Genomic DNA, 20369 nt, shown 5'->3' on the forward strand with positions numbered 1-20369 from the left:
CTTCCACCGACACCCTCCTTCGACTGACCGAACTGGTCCTCACCCTGAACAACTTTTCTTTCCAATCCTCCCACTTTCTCCAAACAAAAGGAGTAGCCATGGGCACCCGCATGGGCCCCAGCTATGCCTGCCTCTTCGTAGGGTATGTGGAACAATCCATCTTCCGCAACTACACTGGCCCCACCCCCCATCTTTTTCTTCGCTACATTGATGACTGTATCGGCGCTACCTCGTGCTCCCACGAGGAGGTTGAACAGTTCATCCACTACACCAACACCTTCCACCCCGACCTCAAATTCACCTGGACAGTCTCGGACTCCTCCCTCCCCTTCCTAGACCTTTCTGTTTCTATCTCAGGCGACCGAATCAACACGGACATCTACTACAAACCTACCGACTCCCACAGCTACCTGGACTACACCTCCTCCCATCCTGCCCCCTGTAAAAACGCCATCCCATTCTCCCAATTCCTTCGTCTCCGCCGCATCTGCTCCCAGGAGGACCAGTTCAAAATACGTACAACACAGATGGCCTCCTTCTTCAAGGACCGCAATTTCCCCCCCGACGTGGTCGACGGTGCCCTCCACCGCATCTCCTCCACTTCCCGCTCCTCCGCCCTTGAGCCCCGCCCCTCCAACCGCCACCAGGACAGAACCCCACTGGTCCTCACCTACCACCCCACCAATCTCCATGTACAGCGCATCATCCGCCGTCACTTCCGCCACCTCCAAACAGACCCCAGCACCAAGGATATATTTCCCTCCCCTCCCCTATCAGCTTTCCGTAGAGACCACTCCCTCCGCGACTCCCTTGTCAGATCCACACCCCCCACCGACCCAACCACCACTCCCGGCACCTTCCCTTGCAACCGCAGGAGGTGCAACACTTGCGCCCACACCTCCCCCCTCACTTCTCTCCAAGGCCCCAAGGGAAACTTCCATATCCGCCACAGATTCACCTGCACCTCCACCCACATCATCTACTGCATCCGCTGCAGCCGGTGTGGCCTCCTCTATATTGGGGAGACAGGCCGCCTACTTGCGGAGCGATTCAGGGAGCACCTCTGGGCCACCCGGACGAACCAACCCAACCAACCTGTGGCACAGCATTTCAACTCCCCCTCCCACTCCACCGAGGATATGCAGGTCATTGGACTCATCCACCGCCAAACCACAACAACCCGACGGTCGGAGGAGGAGCGTCTTATCTTCCGACTGGGAACCCTCCAACCGCAGGGGATGAACTTGGACTTCACCAGTTTCTTCATCCCCCCTCCCCCCACCTTGTCTCAGCCGGATCCTTCCAGCCCGGCACCGCCTTCCTGACCTGCAGTCTTCTTCTTGACCTCTCCGCCTCCACCCTACTCCGACCTATCACCCTCACCTTGACCTCTTTCCACCTATCACATTTCCAACTCCCCTCCTCCAAGTCCCTCCTCCCTACCTTTTATCTTCTCCTGCTGAACACTCTCTGCTCATTCCTGAAGAAGGGCCTGTGCCCGAAACGTCGAATCTCCTGTTCCCTGGATGCTGCCTGACCTGCTGTGCTGTTCCAGCAATAAAGTTTCAACTTTGAAGTCCACATTGATGCCCTGGGGTTGAAGTGTTCCGAGGCAGAAGATGAGGCATTCTTCCTCCAGGCGTCTGGTCGTGAGGAAGCGGCGGTGAAAGAGGCCCAGGACCTTCATGTCCTCGGCAGAGTGGGAGGGGGAGTTGAAATGTTGAGCCACGGGGTGGTGTGGTTGATTGGTACGGGTGTCCCGGAGATGTTCCCAAAAGCACTCTGCTAGGAGGCGTCCAGTCTCCCTAATGTAGAGGAGACTGCATCGGGAGCAACGGATACAATAAATGATGATAGTGGATGTGCAGGTAAAACTTTGGATGTGGAAGGCTCCTTTAGGGCCTTGAATGGAGGTGAGGGAGGTGGTGTGGGCACAGGTTTTGCAGTTCCTGCGGTGACAGGAGAAGGTGCCAGGATGGGAGGGTGGGTTGGAGGGGGCGCGTGGACCTGACCAGGCAGTCACGGAGGGAACGATCTTTGCGGAAGGCCGAAAGGGGAGGGAAATATATCCCTGGTGGTGGGGTCTTTTTGGAGGTGGCGGAAATGTCGGCGGATGATTTGGTTTATGTAAAGGTTGGTAGGATGGAAGGTGAGCACCAGGGGCGTTCTGTCCTTGTTACGGTTGGAGGGGTAGGGGCGGAAGCGCGGGATGTGGACGAGATGCGTTGGAGGGCTCTAAAGAAGGAGGCCATCTGGTATGTTCTGTGGTGGAACTGGTCCTCCTGGGAGCAGATACGGCGGAGGCGGAGGAATTGGGAATAAGGGATGGCATTTTTGCAAGAGGTAGGTTTTACCTATGTGAACAATGAAGGCAAGTGTGCGGAACACCTTCTTCACCCCCGTCTACCAGTGATGGAACTTTCAAGAACAATGAACCCAAACACCCCCGGGTCTCTGTTCTACAACACGACCCAGGCCCTAACATTACCTGTACAAATCTTGCCCTCCTTTATTTTAGTAAAATGCAACCCCTCACTTATATCCATATCTCTCTCATACACACGCTCTCTCTCAGACATACACATACACCACCCTCTCAACACACTCACCCTCTCGCAGGCTCATTCTCCATCACAATCACACTTTATCAAGCATGCACACATGCAAATACACACTCACTGATGCACAGTCTTATACACAAACTCACATACAAAGGCACTTTGCCCAAAACATCGATTTTCCTGCTCCTCAGATACTGCCTGACTTGCTGTGCTTTTCCAGCACCACTCTAATCTAGACTATTCCATAGATTCACAACCCTCTGGGAAAAGCACTTCCTCCTCATCTGTCTGAAAGCTCCTCCCTCTAAATTTAAGGCCTAGTCTCTCACACCAGCAGAAATTACCGCACAGGGTAGGGCTTCATCCCCACAATGCAATGACATTGGGAAGATGTTTCCATTGTGGAAGAGACTAGGACCAGAGGACACAGCTTTAAAAATAAAAGGAAGACCTTTAGGAACAGAGATAAGCGATGTCACCTTTTCTGCCGACAGCGAGGAGCATGGACAAGGTTTTGGGTGACACCAGCGAGCAGGTGCGCGGTACAGACACAATATGCTGTGGCGATGCTGGTGTTATTGACAGATTTTAAGTATTCAAATGCCAAGAGGAGAACTAAAGGGTAGAGCCACAGTTCTCTTTCCCCATGTGGCTCTTTTAGCTATTGCATTTTCTCTGGCTGCTCAACTTTTTTTTAAATGTCTTTTCGTCAGTGTAGGGGTGAGGTTCACAACTAGAGGGCATAGGTTTAGGTTTAGGGTGAGAGCAGAAAGATATTAAACGTACCTGAGGGGCAACTTTTCCATGCAGAGGGTGGTGCATGTATGGAATGAACTGCCGGAGGAAGTAGTGGAAGCCGGTATAATTACAGCATTTAAAACACATCTAGATGGGTATATGAATAGGAAGGGATTAGAGGGATATGAGCAAAGTGCTGGCAAATAGATTAATTTAGGATATCTGGTTGGCATGGACAGGTTGGACCGAATGGGTCTTTTTCCGTGCTGTACATCTCTGTGACTCTAAATAATAAATTCTACTTCTCCAAATAACAAACTATATCCATGTTAACCAGGCTTAGTGCACCACATGCTTTACTAACCATTCGCAGAGACCCCTCCTCATCTAAATCTACTAGACCACCAGGCCTATATATATTTACAAAAAAGGGAAAAAAAATCACAGAGTGGAGAACAAATAAGCAGCCCCCCCCTCCCTACTCCCCAGAGATAATATTAAGCAATAAAGTCGTAAAAGAGAAAAAAAGCGTGAACAGGAGAAGGGGGAGGGCAGAACAACATCATTCACCACACGAGTTAACTCTTACAATTTATCTAAGAGAGTCCAAACATTCCTTGGCCTTCTCCGGCAATCCAAAGTTATACACGGACCCTTCGTGGCTAAAACGTAGAGCTGCTGGGTAGCACTGAATGTTTAAATCCCTTAAACGCCCTCCTCTTTTGGACCAGAGCTGGGGGAAAGTCCTGAAACAGCATAATCTTGGATCCTTTGTAAATCATGGCTTGGGGATCTTTCCCAAGATTTCTGGAAGCTTCCAGGAGCATCTGCTTCTCCTAAAAGCACTGCAGCCGGAACAGGACCGGGTGGGGGCGCTGGTCCAATCCGGGCCTGTGTATTGTAACCCGGTGGGCCCATTCTACCCTGACCTGGCCTGATCCAGCCTCCAGATTCAATAACTGCGGAAGCCACTGCTCCAGAAACATTGCAAGCTGGCCTTCCTCTTCCCATTCGGGAAGGCCCAGCAAACGAATATTTTCTCGACGACCTCGATTTTTGAGGTTGTTGATGTGATCTTCCAAGGCCCGGATTCACTGTTCGAGAGTCCAGACCCGACCCATGGCTGATTCTGCAGCAGCCTCGGAGGTCGCGACCTTTAGCTCCGCCCCTCCGACTCGATGTTCGATTCTTTCAATATCTCGGTTGTGCTTCTGCAGCACTGCACCAAGGCTCACCACCATAGTTAAGTACCCTGGGGCAGTTGCGGACGCCTCTGCTGCAGCTGGGGTGGGGTTCCTATGTGCTGCGAGTATTCTTTAGTCATTTTAATGGGGCACTAAATTGCTCAAGTTTGGTGCAAAATAACTAGCTGTATTTAAATAAAAGCTATTTAAATGATTTGGCAGGTGTGGTGGAGGCAGGCAGCCCACTTTGCCTGAGTCTTGGGCAGAGCACTACAGACTCAGACTTGCTGGGTCGCCGCCATCTTTGATCTTCCCCGCCCAGATGCACCTTAAATGAATCTACCGTCCCTGCCTCTACTTCTGCTGTCAAAGCATTCCAGACATCTATCACCCTCTGAGTAAAGTACTTTCTGTGTGCATCTCCAACATGATGTCCCAACTCCTGTACTTAGCATGTGAACAATGAAGACAAGTGTGCGAAACACCTTCTTCACCCCCGTCTACCAGTGATGGAACTTTCAAGAACAATGAACCTGAACACCCCCGGGTCTCTGTTCTACAACATGACCCAGGCCCTGACATTACCTGTACAAGTCCTGCCCTCCTTTATTTTAGTAAAATGCAACCCCTCACTTATATCCATACCTCTCTCAGACATACACATACACCATCCTCTCAACACACACATTCTCCATCACAATCACACTTTATCAAGCATGCACACATGCAAATACACACTCACTGATGCACAGTCTTATACACAAACTCACATACAAACACACTTTCCTGATGAAAGGCTTTTCCCCCAAAACGTTGATTTTCCTGCTCCTCGGATGCTGCCTGACTTGCTGCAACACCACACTCTCGAACCTAAACTCATTACCCTTTAGTTCTGGGCTCCCCCATCCAAAGGAAAATACCATGTCTAGTTACCCTATCCATGTCCCTCATGATGATATAAAAGCATATAAGGTCACTCCTCAGACTCTGGCAAGCTACGGAAAACAGTCCCAGCCTATCCTTATGTCTCTCCTCACCCAGGTAACCAAGACACATACCTGAGGTCGCAAAGTCTGCTCCTTCCCTGGATTCACTCCAGTTGCTACAAGTGAGCCTGCTCCGCAATCATTAAGATCATGGCTGATCTATCCATCGTCTCATCTCCTCCTCCCTGCACTGTCACAAGGAACCCCTTAATTCCCCTACCAGGCAAAAACCCACCTAACTGTGTCTTGAATATACTTAATGAAGCTGCCTCTATTGCTTCCTTGGCCAGAGAGTATTCCATAGATTTTGATGAAGGCCTTTTGCCCAAAACATCGATTTTCCTGCTCCTCGGATGCTGCCTGACTTGCTGTGCTTTTCCAGCACCACTCTAATCTACACTACTCCATAGATTCATGACCCTCTGGGAAAAGCAGTTCCTCCTCATCTGTCTGAAAGCTCCTCCCCTGTCTGAAAGCTCCTCCCTCTAACCTTGAGGCCTAGTCTCACCCACCAGCAGAAATTACCAGGCAGGATAGGGCTTCATCCCCACAGTGCAATGACATTGGGAAGATGTTTCCATTGGTAGGAGAGACTAGGACCAGAGGGCATAGCTTTAAGAATAAAAGGAAGACCTTTAGGAACAGAGATAAGCGATGTCACCCTTTCTGCCAACAGCGAGGAGCATGGACAATGTGTTAGTGACACCAGCGAGCAGGTGCACTGCTGTTCACACCGAGGAGCAGACACAATATGCTCTGTGGCGATGCTGGTGTTATAGACAGATGTTAAGTGTTCAAATGCCAATAGGAGAAATAAAGGGTAGAGCCACAGTTCTTTTTCCCCATGTGGCTCAACATTTTATAGCTTTTGCATTTTGTCTGGCTGCTCAACTATTTTTTAAATGTCTTTTCGTCAGTGTAGGGGTGAGGCTTACAACTAGAGGGCATAGGTTTAGGGTGAAGTAGAAAGATAGTAAAGGTACCTAAGGGGCAACTTTTCCATGCAGAGGGTGGTGCATGTATAGAATGAACTGCCAGAGGAAGTAGTGGAGGCCGGTATAATTACAGCATTTAAAACATATCTGGATGGGTATATGAATAGGAAGGGATTAGAAGGACATGAGCCAAGTGTTGGCAAATGTGACTAGATTAATTTAGGATATCTGGTTGGCATGGACAGGTTGGACCGAATGGGTCTGTTTCCGTGCTGTACATCTCTGTGACTCTACTTTTCCAAATAACAAACTATATCCATGTTAACAAGGCTTAGTGCACCACATCCTTTACTAACCATTCTCAACAGGTCCTTTCCCTTCAATGACTGAGGAACATAGACATGCTGGTGCATAGTATCCTTGACTGGACTGGACGGGACGGGACGCTAGTGAAGGAGATTATGCACCAGAATGCTCACCGGCTCCTGCCTGCTGTACAGCCGGCCGGTGTGGCCGTGACACAGCAGCTGCGCCAGGAAGGCGGCGGTGCCCAGTGACGGGTGTCTGCCCCGGGCCGCACGGCGCCATTTTCCTAACGGCCGCCCTCCCGCCGCTTCCCCGCTCGAGCACCTTCTCCTCCCAACCGCCTTCGCCCCCGCGTGACGTCTGCACGGGGGGGATGGGCGGGGCCGGGCCTCACCGTCACCAAGCAACAGACACCTCGCGCTACAACTGCTCATTCACAAAAACAAACTCTCCTGTCTCGCTCTGCAGCTGCAGGGGGGACACTGCCACGTTTCCAGGAGCCCTGTCTACATTGGGAACGCTCACGGCTCAATTTAAACAGATATTCCGACATCTAACGGAACGGCTTCATATCTAAAGTGAGCAATCTGCATTTTAAAGGGACATGGACATTTTAACTGGTATTTCTGCAAATAAAGAGATGTAAATAAAGAGATTATATTTCAAAGGTATGTGGACACACTCAAAGGGATATCTTAATATGTAAAGTGACGCAGTTATATCTAAATGAATCTACATTTCGAAGAGACATTGCCCTATTTATAAGCAGAAATATCCCTTTAAGAGACAATAGGTGTGAATTCTGTCCGTGTCCGAATGTTGAGTCAGACTGACATTTTTCTTAGAAAAGCTGTGCATTTAAATTACATTTTTGAGAAGGTAAGTTATAGATTTGGGTGTAGGTTAGGGAGAATTGGCCGTGCTAAGTTACCCATAGTGACCAGGGATGTACAGGTTAGGGTGGCTTGGCCATGGGAAATACGGAGTAAGGGTTTGGGTATGGGTGGGATACTGTTCAGAGGGACAGAGTGAAATAGATGGGCTGAATGGCCTTGCCTGCATTTGGCCCATATCCCTCTTAAACCTTTCTATTCAGATACCCATCCAAATGCTGTTTAAATGTTGTAAATGTACCTGCACCTACCACATCCTCAGCAAGTTCATTCCACATGCAACTCACTCTCTTTCAAAATCCCCTCCGGTTCCTTTTAAATCTCTCTCCTTACATTTAAAAAAAATGCCCCCCCTAGTTTCGAGCTCCCCGACGCTAAGCAAGAGCATTTGCTATTCATGTTACCTCCACTCCTCATGATTTTATCAATCTCAATGAGGTCGCTCCCCAACCTCCTGTGCTCCAGTGAATAAAGTCCCAGCCTCTCCTTACAAACTCAAACCCTGCAGTCCTTACAACATCCTGGTAAATCTTTATTAAACCCTCTCTAATAGTATTCTTCCAATTACAGGGCCACCAGAACTATACTCAGTACTCTGAAAGTGGCCTCACCAACATCTTGTACAACCTCAACATGATGTCCCAACCCCTATACTCAATGGTGTGAACAATGAAGGCAATGTTGTGAAATGCCACCTTAACCTCCCTGTCTAGCAGTGATGCAACTTCCAAAGAACTATGTACCTGAACACCTCCCGCCCATGTCTGTCTGTTCTATAACACGACTCATGGTCCGACCATTAACTGTACAACCCCTTGCTTTTATTAAGCCTCTCTCTCCCACACACATCCTCTACCTCTCAGACAGACAGACACCCCTCAACACTCTGTCACACTCACAGCCTCATACTCCATCACACACACACACACACACTTCTGCACACTCTCACACGCACACACACACTACTCTTTGGGGTGAAATTGTATTGGCAGAATTATATTTGCAGATAGATTCAATTTTGTTCAAAAAGCACACAATCTGCAGGCAGTCAATGCATGTAATATTTTACAAATTCTGACTTTGGAAACAGAACCAGTCTGATTCAAGATTGGAATACTGACAGACTCAAATCTCACACCTTTAATGCATTGACTGCGGAGATGTCTTTTTTTCATAAAACCTTAAGTCATCTCAAGAACATTGTTACATATTAATGAACCAAAGCCCGCACCCATTCTAAGAGGTGAAGACTATCTAAGTTTGTTCAATATTTTCTATCAGTTTCATGACACTGATCTTTTGATATACGTTCTGTGTCTTATGATGCTGTTCCATGAGGCTTATGTGTCGATGAGGCAAGATGGTACAGATGAGGCGATAGAGAATTACAGATCACCGAGGAAGGATTTAAAGAGAGAGTTAAGAAGAGAAAAGAGAGGGCACGAGCAGTCTTTAGCAAATAGAATAAAGGAGAACCCTAAAGCTTTCTATAGGTATGTGAGGAATAAAAGGATGATTAGGGTAGGAATAGAGCCAAAGACAGAAGTGGGAAGTTGAGTGTGGAGATTGTAGAGATCGGAGAGGTGCTAAATGAACATTTCTCATCGGTGTTCACTCTGGAAAAGAATGAGGTACGAGATATTAGACTTGAAAGGATCGAGGTTAGTTACACACAGGTGTTATCAATTCGAGAAGGAGTGAAAGTAGACAAGTCCCCTGGGCTGGATGGGATTTATCCGAGGATTCTCTGGGAAGCTAGGGAGGAGATAGCAGAGCCTTTGGCTTTGATATTGGAGTCATCGTTATCTACGGGTTTAGTACCCGAGGACTGGAGGATTGCAAATATTATGCCCTTGTTCAAGTAGGGCAGCAGAGATGACCCAGGTAATTATAGACCAGTGAGCCTTACATCTATTGTAGAAAAGATTTTGGAAAGGATTATAAGAGAAGATTTAAAATCATCTAGTAAGCAACAATTTGATTTCAGATAGTCAACATGGTTTCGTCGAGGGTAGGTCACGTTTCACAAACCTCATTGAGTTCTTTGAGAAGGTGACCAAGCATGTAGATGAGGGTAGGGCAGTTGGTGTGGTATACTTGGACTTCAGTAAAACCTTTGATAAGGTTCCACATGGTAGGCTGATGGAGAAAATGCAGAGGCATGAAATTGAGGGTGATTTAGCAGTTTGGATTAGAAACTGGAAGAAGGCAGCGAGTGGTGGTTGATGGAAAATATTCAGTCTGGAGTCCGGTTACTAGTTTCAGGACCACTGCTGTTTGTAATTTTTATAACTGACTTAGACACAGGCATAGGTGGACGGATTAGTAAATTTGCAGACGACACTAAAGTCGGTGGAGTCCTGGACAGTTTGGAAGAATGTTACAGGTTGCAGGGGGAAATTTGGATAAACTGCAGAATTGGGCTGAGAGGTGGCAAATGGAGTTCAATGCAGCTAAATGAGAGGTGATGCACTTTGGGAAGAATAACAGGATGGCAGAGTACTTGGTCAATGTAAAGATTCTTGGTAGTGTGGATGTGCAGAGGGATCTTGGAGTCCATGTGCGTAGATCCTTGAAAGTTGCCACCCAGGTGGATAGTGCTGTGAAGAAGGCATACGGTGTGTTAGGTTTCATTGGTAGAGGGATTGAGTTCCGGAACTGCAATATCATGCTGCAACTATACAAAACGCTGATGCGGCCACCCTTGGAATATTGTGTACAGTTCTGGTCACCCAAATACAGAAAGGATGTGGAAGCATTGGAAAAGCAGAGGAGATTTACCAGGATGTTGCCTGGTCTGGAGGGAAGGTTTTATGACGAAAGGCTGAGAGACTTGGGCCTTTTCTCATTGGAAAGAAGGCGGCTAAGGGGGGGATTTGATAGGGACATACAAGATGATCAGAGGATTAGATAGGGTAGACAGAGAAAGACTTTTTCCGAGGATGATCACGTCAGCGTGTACGAGGGAGCATAACTACAAATTGAGGGGTGACAGCTTTAAGACAGATGTCAGAGACAAGTTCTTTACACGGAGAGTGGTAAGGGAGGGGAATGCCCTACCTGCTAAGGTCGTCAACTCAGCCACATTAGGGAGATTTAAACAATCCTTACATAAGTGCATGGATGATTTTGGGATAGTGTAGGGGAACGAGCTGAGAATAGTTCGCAGGTCGACGCAACATCGAGGGCCGAAGGGCCTGTTCTGTGTTGGATTGTTCTATGTTCTTTGTTCTATGTTCTAAACTTAGTGCAGGAGGCTGAAAGAAATGAGCAGCTTTAAAACAAAAACCTCTTGGAGCTCAAAGCTTTCAATGAGAGTCTGAGCCCGGTGGTAAGTTCAGGTAACCTTTATTGCAACCCAACTTTGTTACAGCTTGAGATCCCCCCAGCAAAAAGGCAGAGAAAAAGTAGTTTTTGAACAGCTCAAGGTGAAAGTGCACACACCACACCTCCCCTCCTCCCCCGACACCACACTTCCCCTCCTACTCACCCACCACCCCGCCCCCACCCCAACCCCACCCCCCTCACTGTCTTTGCTATTGGCCAGCACCAAGTTGTCCCTTTGTAATTGGATCCTTGGTAAAGCCATAACCCGGAGGAAGTATTGCCTCACTCAGCAATTTCAACCCATACCCTCTCAACAAGTAAGTTTCTCCCTGCTCATTTGCCAGGAAGGGGCAGTGTAGAGTCAACCAGACTGCTGTGGGTCTGGGGTCACGTGTAGGCCAGACCGGGTAAAGGATGCAGCTGGAACGACTGAGTGAATCCTTTCCCACAATGGCGGTTCCCTTCCCTAACAAGGGAGAGAGTGAATCAGATGGGGGCTTTCTCCCCCGCACCACCCCCTCCCTGAAACGGTCTCATCGTTAGATTCCGAACTCCACATTTCTGACCGAATACCAATTCAGCCATCTGTCGTGGCAGGATTCGAACTCGGGAGTCCCCGGAACCGGGTTGATAGTCCAATCGATATTGGCACTCGGCTGTCACTCCTTCAATCCCCCTGCGATGGCACGTGAACTCGCTGGTGCTTCCGCAGGTTGGAGGAGTAGATGAAGCCCTTCCCGCACTGAGAGCAGGTGAACGGCCTCTCCCCGGTGTGGACCCGCTGGTGGGTCAGCAGGGTGGAGGCCTGGGTAAAGGCCTTCCCACACTCGGGGCAGCTGAAGGGCCTCTCCCCGGTGTGGACCCGCTGGTGGGTCTGGAGGTTGGAGGAGAAGGTGAAGCCCTTCCCGCACTGAGGGCAGGTGAACGGTCTCTCCCCGTGTGGACATGCTGGTGGGTCAGCAGGTTGGAGGAAGTGCTGAAGGCTTTCCCACATTCGGTGCAGCTGAAGGGCCTCTCCCGCGTGTGGACACGCTGGTGCCTCAGCAGTGTGGAGACCTGGGTAAAGGCCTTCCCGCACTCTGGGCAGCTGAAGGGCCTCTCCCCTGTGTGGATCTGCTGGTGCCTCATCAGGGAGAAGACATGGGTAAAGGCCTTCCCGCACTCTGGGCAGCTGAACGGCCTCTCCCCCGTGTGGACCCGCTGGTGGGTCTGGAGGATGGAGGAGCAGGTGAAGCCCTTCCCACACTCGGGGCAGCTGAAGGGCCTCTCCCCTGTATGGACATGCTGGTGGCTCTGCAGGGTGGAGGAGCAAGTGAAGCCCTTCCCGCATTGAGAGCAGATGAACGGCCTCTCCTCCGTGTGGACACGCTGGTGGGTCTGGAGGTTGGAGGAGAAAGTGAAGCCCTTCCCACACTCGGGGCAGCTGAAGGGCCTCTCGCCCGTGTGGACCCGCCGGTGGCCCTGCAGGTTTGAGGAGCAGGTGAAGCCCTTCCCGCACTGAGAGCAGGTGAACGGCCTCTCCCCCGTGTGGACACGCTGGTGGGTCAGCAGGTTGGAGGAAGTGCTGAAGGCCTTCCCGCACTCGGGGCAGCTGAAGGGCCTCTCGCCCGTGTGGACCCGTTGGTGGCTCTGCAGGTTGGAGGAGCAAGTGAAGCCCTTCCCGCACTGAGAGCAGGTGAACGGCCTCTCCCCCGTGTGGACATGCTGGTGGGTCAGCAGGTTGGAGGAATTGCTGAAGGCCTTCCTGCAGTCGGAGCAGCTGAAGGGCCTTTCCCCCGTGTGGACACGCTGGTGCCTCAGCAGGGTGGAGGCCTGGGTAAAGGCCTTCCCGCACTCTGGGCAGTTGAATGGCCTCTCCCCCGTGTGGTCCTGCTGGTGGGCCAACAGGTGGGAGGAATGTCTGAAGGCCTTCCCGTAGTCGGTGCAGGGGAATGGCCTCTCCCCGGTGTGACTGCGCCGATGGGTCTCCAGGGCAGACGGGACACGGAAGCCTTTCCCACAGTCACCACACTTCCATGGTTTCTCCACAGGGCGGGATTCCTCAGGTTTCTCCATGGCCACAGCTTCAGCTGCACACAAACACGTGTAGAGCTCCTCCCTGCCGTGAAATCCCCTTTCAGGCTCCACAAACAGTGCGCTGCAACAGTGGGGTCTCTTGTCCAGTCCCACTGATGCTGAAAACGTCCTCAAACAGGAACCAAAAAGCGTTGATCCCTCTCACAGAAATCACATTCAAAACTTGTTGCGGTCCCGATGGATTGTGTGACTGTCAGACATTGACATCAAAGTGAGGACTGCAGACACTGGACGTTCAGTCGAAAAATGTGGCGTTGGAAAAGCACAGCAGGTCAGGCAGCATCCGAGGAGCAGGAGAGTCAATGTTTCAGGCATAAGCCCCTCATCCGTTAATTTTGAAACTTCAGTCTTCAGATTTTCAAATACTCTGCAAAAAGAGATTACAAAAGTCATCACTATCAGTGCAGGGTAGAAATTCAGAGCAAGCAATTCTACTTTCTGTGGAATATTCTTTTGTTGTTCCACAAAATTGAAAGCACCATCCCACTCTCTCTCCTCCTCTGTTCTCACTCAGCTCTAACTAATTCCCCTTAAGGTGCTGATTCAGGATCTTACAGGGGCAGAAAAAGCAAAAACATCAAGACTGACATCTCTCTGAATTTTGGATACCTCCACCTGAAAGTTAATATCTTTCACAACACTGGGATCCTGCTGAGAGTGAGCAGGTCTGATTTTGGGAAACAAAAAAAGTGTCAATTCAGGGTGAACCTGCAATGCAGCTTCTTGAGGAAGGACCAGACACAAAATGGTTAATGACCCCGGGAAGGTGGGAGTAAAATGAGACATCAAGGCATTAACACCGACACACTTCAGTCAAACTCTTCTGCTCCCAGTCAGAGCAAAACATGCTATGAAAGTCCAGCCTTCACAACCACACTTCTGCTTTCACTGAATACAATTAGAGTCACACAGCACGGAAACAGACCCTTTGGCCCAACCTGCCCAGATATCCTAAATTAATCTAGTCAGGTTTGCCATCACTTGGCCCCTATATGGGCCGGGTGCTGGCAACTGGGACTAAATTGGATTGGCTATCTTGTCAGCAAGGACGAGTTGGACCGAAGGGTCTGTTTCTGTGCTGTACGTCTCTATGACTCCAGTTTACCATCACTTGTCCTCGACCCATCTGAACCCTTCATATTCAGATGCCCATCCAGAAGCCTATTAACTTGTCATCGTACCAGCACCCACCACTTCCTCTGGCAGCTCATGCCATCGCTCAAGCGACTCCACATTGAAAGCATCTGGTCTAGTGCACCAGATGACATCAGGATAATCTCAGATCATTCCAGATCGCATCGATACTCAGTCAGTGGCTTTCCCGATCAGGATGTTGTACGTGATCAAACAGGTTAGTGGGTAGGCGATCCCCCACCTCAAGTATCTCTACGAGAACTCTCTTGCTGGAGGGTCCCTTGGAGACACTTCAACTGGACTTCATTGAGTTGGAGAAATGAGTTGAGTTGCTAGAAATATATGTTTTGCTTATTGTTGATGTCTTTTCGAAGTGGATTGAAGCCTACCCTCCTCCTAACGCTACTGCTGAGACTGTGGTGAAGATTTTGTTTAAGGAAATAATTCCCCGCTTCAGTGTACCTGCCTGCATCAGCTCGGACAATGGACCACACTTTGTAGGTAATATTAACGGAGAACTCTGATCCCAGCTTTGTATTTGTCGGCAACTGCATGGAGCTTATCATCCTCAGGCGACCGGCCTTGTTGAATGTTTTAACCAGACTCATGACTAATCTTGCCAAATTAATGGCAGTGTCTGGCCCCTCCCGGTTATGCTAATCCCTGTGGTCTTATTCCAGATGCAATCCATGTCTGCGGGCAAGACGCGACTGTCTCCAGCTGAGTGTCTCTCTGGTCACCGCCTCCGTACCCCTTGGAACGATTCGGCTCCCTTCTCAGTCCACTTCCACCACATGACCAAAGCAATGATTGGTTATGTTCTAGCTCTAACTAGTGTTATGCGTGCCTTTCACTCCCAGGAGCGTGAGGCCTACAGCGATGTACCCTCCCTTTCAGCCTCGTCACGGGTAGAGCCTGGTTCGTTGGTGCTCGTCAAGAACTGGACTGGCAAAGGTCTCCAACCTCATTGGGATGGCCCCTTCCAGGTTTTACTTCCCACCCCTACAGCGGTCACAGTCGCTGAGCGCTCAGCTTGGGTCCACCTGCACCATTGTAAATTGATTGACCGCACTAATCAAAAGGGGGGCAGAGGTGGAGAGAATCCTGGAATCTCAACAAAAGGAGTGCACCCTGTCCAGTTGGGTTTTTGAATCTTGCTGTTGTTCTAATGTTAATCTTATTACAGATACTTGAACAGAAAGACCAGATGGTCCATCTGGACAGTAGAAATCAGTGGGAGTTACCATGTCGTTACCATGTTTTTTTGATTTTACCTGCAGACGCAAGCCTAGTGAGGATAAAAAATGATCAACCCCATTATTATGGTAAATATTTTAAGGACGCCGAGGTACACCATCCCTTTTTGCAAGACGGGCCGACTCGAGAAAAGGGAAGCCTGATAAGGGAAACTCCTCAATCTACAAACAACTTATTTATACAGGCCCACAGAACGCTCTTCACCCCAGAGGCAGTAGTATGTTACTCCTCTCTCTTGGGAGATGACTTACTTGCCCCGTCCCCAGTCCCCGATTCCATTCTATTCGTCAGACTTCCTACTGCCGACCCTGCGAAGAGAAATATCACTTTCCAATACCTCCAGTCTGTGTATACAAACAGCTGGTGTAACACTGGCTGGGGTACAGCAGGCCTTATGCGGCACATGGACCTGGAAAGGAACCCTTCCCTTGCGCATTTATAGGCCTTTTCTCTTTTCAGAATCTGATACTGTCACCAAGATCATGTACAATAGAGCTGAGGGAGAGCCCAATGGGAACAGCATTCTGAGGACCATTGTCTCCCATACAGTGCAAGTGCTTGAGTCACTTGGCCCATTTTTTTTACAGCGCTCAAGCGACTCCTCTTGCAAAACCTCGACCCTTTACTCCTGTAGACCTGTGCAGACCCCCTGCTGTAACATTTCAGGAACCTATTTTGGCAAACTCTCCCTAATATACACCAAACCAGACTATTATTTCTTCAGCTAAGGTAAAGCTACCAATTTCCTCATCCTGGATGGCAAAGATAACCCTCATACGGTCAGTATCGGAGCCCTTGTTCCCACAACAGTACCTTGTCCTGGCCAGTGGACAAGTCGATGGAACTTCCATCTGAGGAGGATGCAGCGGTCGCTCTCAGCCAACCTTGCTCCAATTGGAAGGATCCCAAGGGACTGGGTGACAATACAGGACACCCGATAGGCTGGGGAATCCAGAGTCGCCTGAGGTTGGAAGGATCAGCAGGGGTGACAAGTCAACAGAACCGCAATTCCCTCTTTTGCGGCCTGACCATTCAAGGAAATAAGACTAAAGAGGCTCTGGAACAGAGTAAACCGGGATTCTCAGACCTGTGTCTTTACTCTGTGCAGAATCGGTATGCCTTAGACTATATACTTGACCGTGAGGGTGAGGTCTGCACCATTGTCCAAGATAAATGCACTATGGGCATTCCCAATCTCACTGGCAATATTAACTAAGATACAAGAAGAGATACAGAATGACTGAAGGGACCAGTTGGGGAAACTGCAGATCGGGCTGATGGTACAATTGGCTTATCAATTTAGCTATGTCTGTTTGTCGGTATTGGTATTATTAGGTGTTTAATTGCTAGGCTTATGAGGTCCCTTAGTGATATAGATTTGCCCCAGAACTTGTTCCTTTTGTGATCCGATGGCTCATCCACACGTGTCGATGGCGATGATAAATATGACCAGATGAGGTGCCGCTCTGCAGGATGTTGATCGTTGAACCACCTTGAAGGGCATTCGTTTGGACTAGCCTTCTCTTTCAGTGATCGCGGTGCAATCAGAGGGAGGAATGAGGGTGTGGGCATCTGGGTGATAAAGTCTATAGCCTTAAAACTTGTCTTTAAACATTCAGACTAAAATGTAATGCTGAATTATTGAATACATTTACTGCACTAGAAAATAAACAGGCAGGAAGGTTCAGAAAGAGGAGAGAACTTAAAGATAGGGACACCTGGGCTCACCAAGTGATAACAGGATGCTGTAAGGCAATTAAGAACATTTGCCTCAGCATCAGTGAATCTGTGTGAACAGGACACCAAGTGATAACATTCACAGCCGTTCCCTTGTGAAATGAATGATAGTCTTTGAATCTGACCCTGAAACAAGACTCAGTACTATCCATAACTTTGTAATTAATGGTTGGATCTTGTCCATTATAATGCATTCTTCCTACCCCTTGCAAGCAGGGCATTCACAAAATAAATCTTTGCTGTCTTGAGAGTTCAAAAGGACACGAGAGAGAGAGAGACCATTTTATTGCTGAGGCTGTTGAATCCCGTAGAGAATTAACTCTTAGTGCTTATCTACTATGGATTGAATTGAATTGCATTTTGGGACTTTATGATGAAAGGTTTTTATTCCAGGTTTCCAAAGAGTATGATCTCCAGGACAAACCAAGAGAGAGGCTTTACAGGTCTGAATTCTCAAAAGGATTCCCTGGGCCACCTCAAATCTCCACTTTAACATGGGAGGTAGGACAAAATGGCTTCTGCTTGGCTAACTCGGTGGGACTGAGTCAGGCAGATACTCACGACTCAGAACAAACAAGAAACCACAGACTGATATAAATCCAGTGAAAAAAACTGCAAATGCAGAAGTAACAAATGTGAACCTAACCATCAATCGCAGAAGTAACGGTTTAATCCTAACCACCAGACAGGACAAATACGATTCCAAGAACAAGTTGTCTACAAGAAATTATGATAGATTAGATTATATTCCCTACAGTTTGGAAATAGGCCCTTCGGCCCAACCAGTCCACACTGACCCTCCGAAGAGTAACCCAGCCAGAACCATTTTCCCTCTGACTAATGTACCTAACACAATGGGCAATTTAGCATGGCCAATCCACCTGACCTGCACATCTTTGTGACTCTGGGAGGAAACCGGAGCACCCGGAGGAAACCCACGCAGACACAGGGAGAATGTGCAAACTCCACACAGACGGTCACCCAAGGCTGGAATCGAACCTGGGACCCTGATGCTGTGAGGCAGCAGTGCTAACCATTGAGCTGCCGTGCCGCCCTCGGCTAAGTCAAAACTGCACGAGGACCTTGCAGGATCTGATTGGTTGTTACTATGTGATCATGCTCAATGTCTGACTCTAAACAATGTACATAAGTTCTATCCAAACTCTGCAAAAGTCGGCAGATTCTTCTGGCACTCTAGGAGTACTCATCGGTAGCCCAGTGGTTAGCACTGCTGCCTCACTGCACCAGGGTCCCAGGTTCGATTCCAGCCTCGGGGGGCTGGCTTGTGGAGTTTGCACATTCTCCCCATGTCTGCATGGGTTTCCTCCAGGTGCTCTGGTTTCCTCCCACAATCCAAAGATGTACAGTTTGGTGAATTGGCCATGCTAAACTGCCCATAATGTTAGGTACATTAGTTAGAGGGAGGTGTGTCTGGGTGAGCTACTCTTCAAAGGGTCGGTGTGGACTGGTTGGGCCGAAGGGCCTGTTTCCACACTGTTGGGAATCTAATCTAATCCTTCTGGGCTGATCAGAATCTACAGACCCAGACGAATCAAAGAATAAACTATTGCTTGTGTGATTGACAAAGAGTCATTTCCAGGTGTGTTTATTGACCAATCCCAGAAATCTGAAGATCCGGACAGCAGTCCAGATCAGAACAACCAGATAGGAAACGGTTAATGTCTCCAGGATGTGGGGAGCAAAATAAGACACCAAGGCATTAACACCAACACCAGGGAGAAACTGAACATACAGGCGTGACAAACATTTGTGGCAAGCCAGAATCACAGATGTACAGCACAGAAACAATCCCTTCAGTCCATGCTGACCAGATATCCTAAATCAATCTAGCCCCATTTGCCAGCACTTGGCCCATATCCCTCTAAATGCTTCCCAACATATACCCATCCAGATACCTTTTAAAGGTTGTAATTGTACCAGCAGCCACCACTTCCTCTGGCAGCTCATTCTTTACACACACCACCCTTTGTATATAGGAGTTGCCCCTTAGGTTTCTTTTAAATCTCACCCTAAACCTATGAGCAATCCCAGATCAAAGATCTTGTCTATTTACCCTCGCCATGCCCCACATTATTTTATACAAGGTTGTAGGGTCACCCCTGTGGGATATAGGTAAAGCAGTGTTACTTCTGCAACCATAATTGCTTCTGCAAGATAAATGAACTAACGCCAGGGTATAATTGTTTCAGCCAAGAGTGGAGTTAACAAGAATGAAAACTATGTGAAGGAAATACATAATTGCTTTTGTATTAGCTAAAGTGTGCATACATGAAATGTGCCTGCAAACAATGGTGGATGTTACAGACAAACAGATAAGGTGCTTTGAGGGGAGGGGGTGTAGGGTTAAGCTAGATATGCTCGTACAAACGGTTATAAGCATCTGTTTCCTGCTTCTGCAAAAACAAAAAAAAACACAATCAAGGAGGTCAGAAGGCTCAGTGTCGGCGAAAAATGGGAGGAAACGTTGCTTTCGCAAACAAGGAAGCAGCTGGCAGTGAAAGAGGATATACGCCAAACACTTTGTTCACGCACAAGGCCGGATAAGGCAAGAAATAGACAAGAGTAATGGGCGCCACCGGGAAAGAATGGAGGGACAAACCGATCTTTTGAGGGTCAGCTTGGAACATGGGGGGGGAGGAATGTGACTGAGGGAAAGAAGCTGAATGTGCTGGAGCCAAAGTGGAGGAAGAACAGAGGATGCAAAACCGGCTTAAAGCTGCAATGAGGAATATTGCATGTGCTGTACTTGTACCTGTTGCAGTTACTGGTGGGAATCGGATGCATTTTAAACATCAAAACAGAAAAGATATCCAGCCCTTCCCATTCCCCCTTCCCAATCTCTATCCTTCCGTCCCTCCTCACCCGAGTAACTAAGACACATACCTGAGTTTGCGGAGGCTGCTCCCTCCCTGCATTCACTCCAGTTGCTACAAGTGACCAATTTCCCCTCCTCCCATCTCTGTCTCCCTCCCAGGATGAAGAGTTGCCCAGAGGGCGGGACATTCACTTTGAAACTGACAGGGCCACTTCGGCGTTGTGACGTCACAAAGGAACTAGGGGCGGGTCGAGGAAAAGTGACGGTTTAGGGGGCCGGGCATGACCCACATCGGGGCTACGCCTGCAGCAGACGAGAACGAGAAAACACTTTCCAAAAAAACCCCTTCCTTCAGAGAATTCCCACAGTGTGGAAGCAGGCCACTCGGCCTCACCGAAC

General features: G+C 48.8%; 1 protein-coding gene and 1 pseudogene across 2 annotated transcripts in view; one reads left to right on the forward strand and one right to left on the reverse strand.

Annotated features, from left to right (window-relative positions):
• LOC148144758 (uncharacterized) overlaps positions 1 to 20369 on the forward strand; it is a gene marked incomplete at its 3' end in the record, with an annotated part of 211087 nt that overhangs the window by 119392 nt on the left and 71326 nt on the right. The window lies entirely within an intron of this gene.
• The window catches only part of LOC148144759 (uncharacterized), a 37358-nt pseudogene continuing 28123 nt past the window's right edge, over positions 11135 to 20369 (reverse strand). Inside the window, exon 4 of the transcript XR_015751602.1 lies at positions 11135 to 13373. The product of XR_015751602.1 is annotated as an uncharacterized LOC148144759 (transcript). The remainder of the gene's footprint in view (positions 13374 to 20369) is intronic.

Source organism: Chiloscyllium plagiosum, unplaced genomic scaffold, assembly GCF_037043375.1.
Source record: "Chiloscyllium plagiosum isolate Xiang-an unplaced genomic scaffold, Cpla_swu_hap1 HiC_scaffold_27, whole genome shotgun sequence".
NCBI lineage: Eukaryota > Metazoa > Chordata > Chondrichthyes > Orectolobiformes > Hemiscylliidae > Chiloscyllium > Chiloscyllium plagiosum.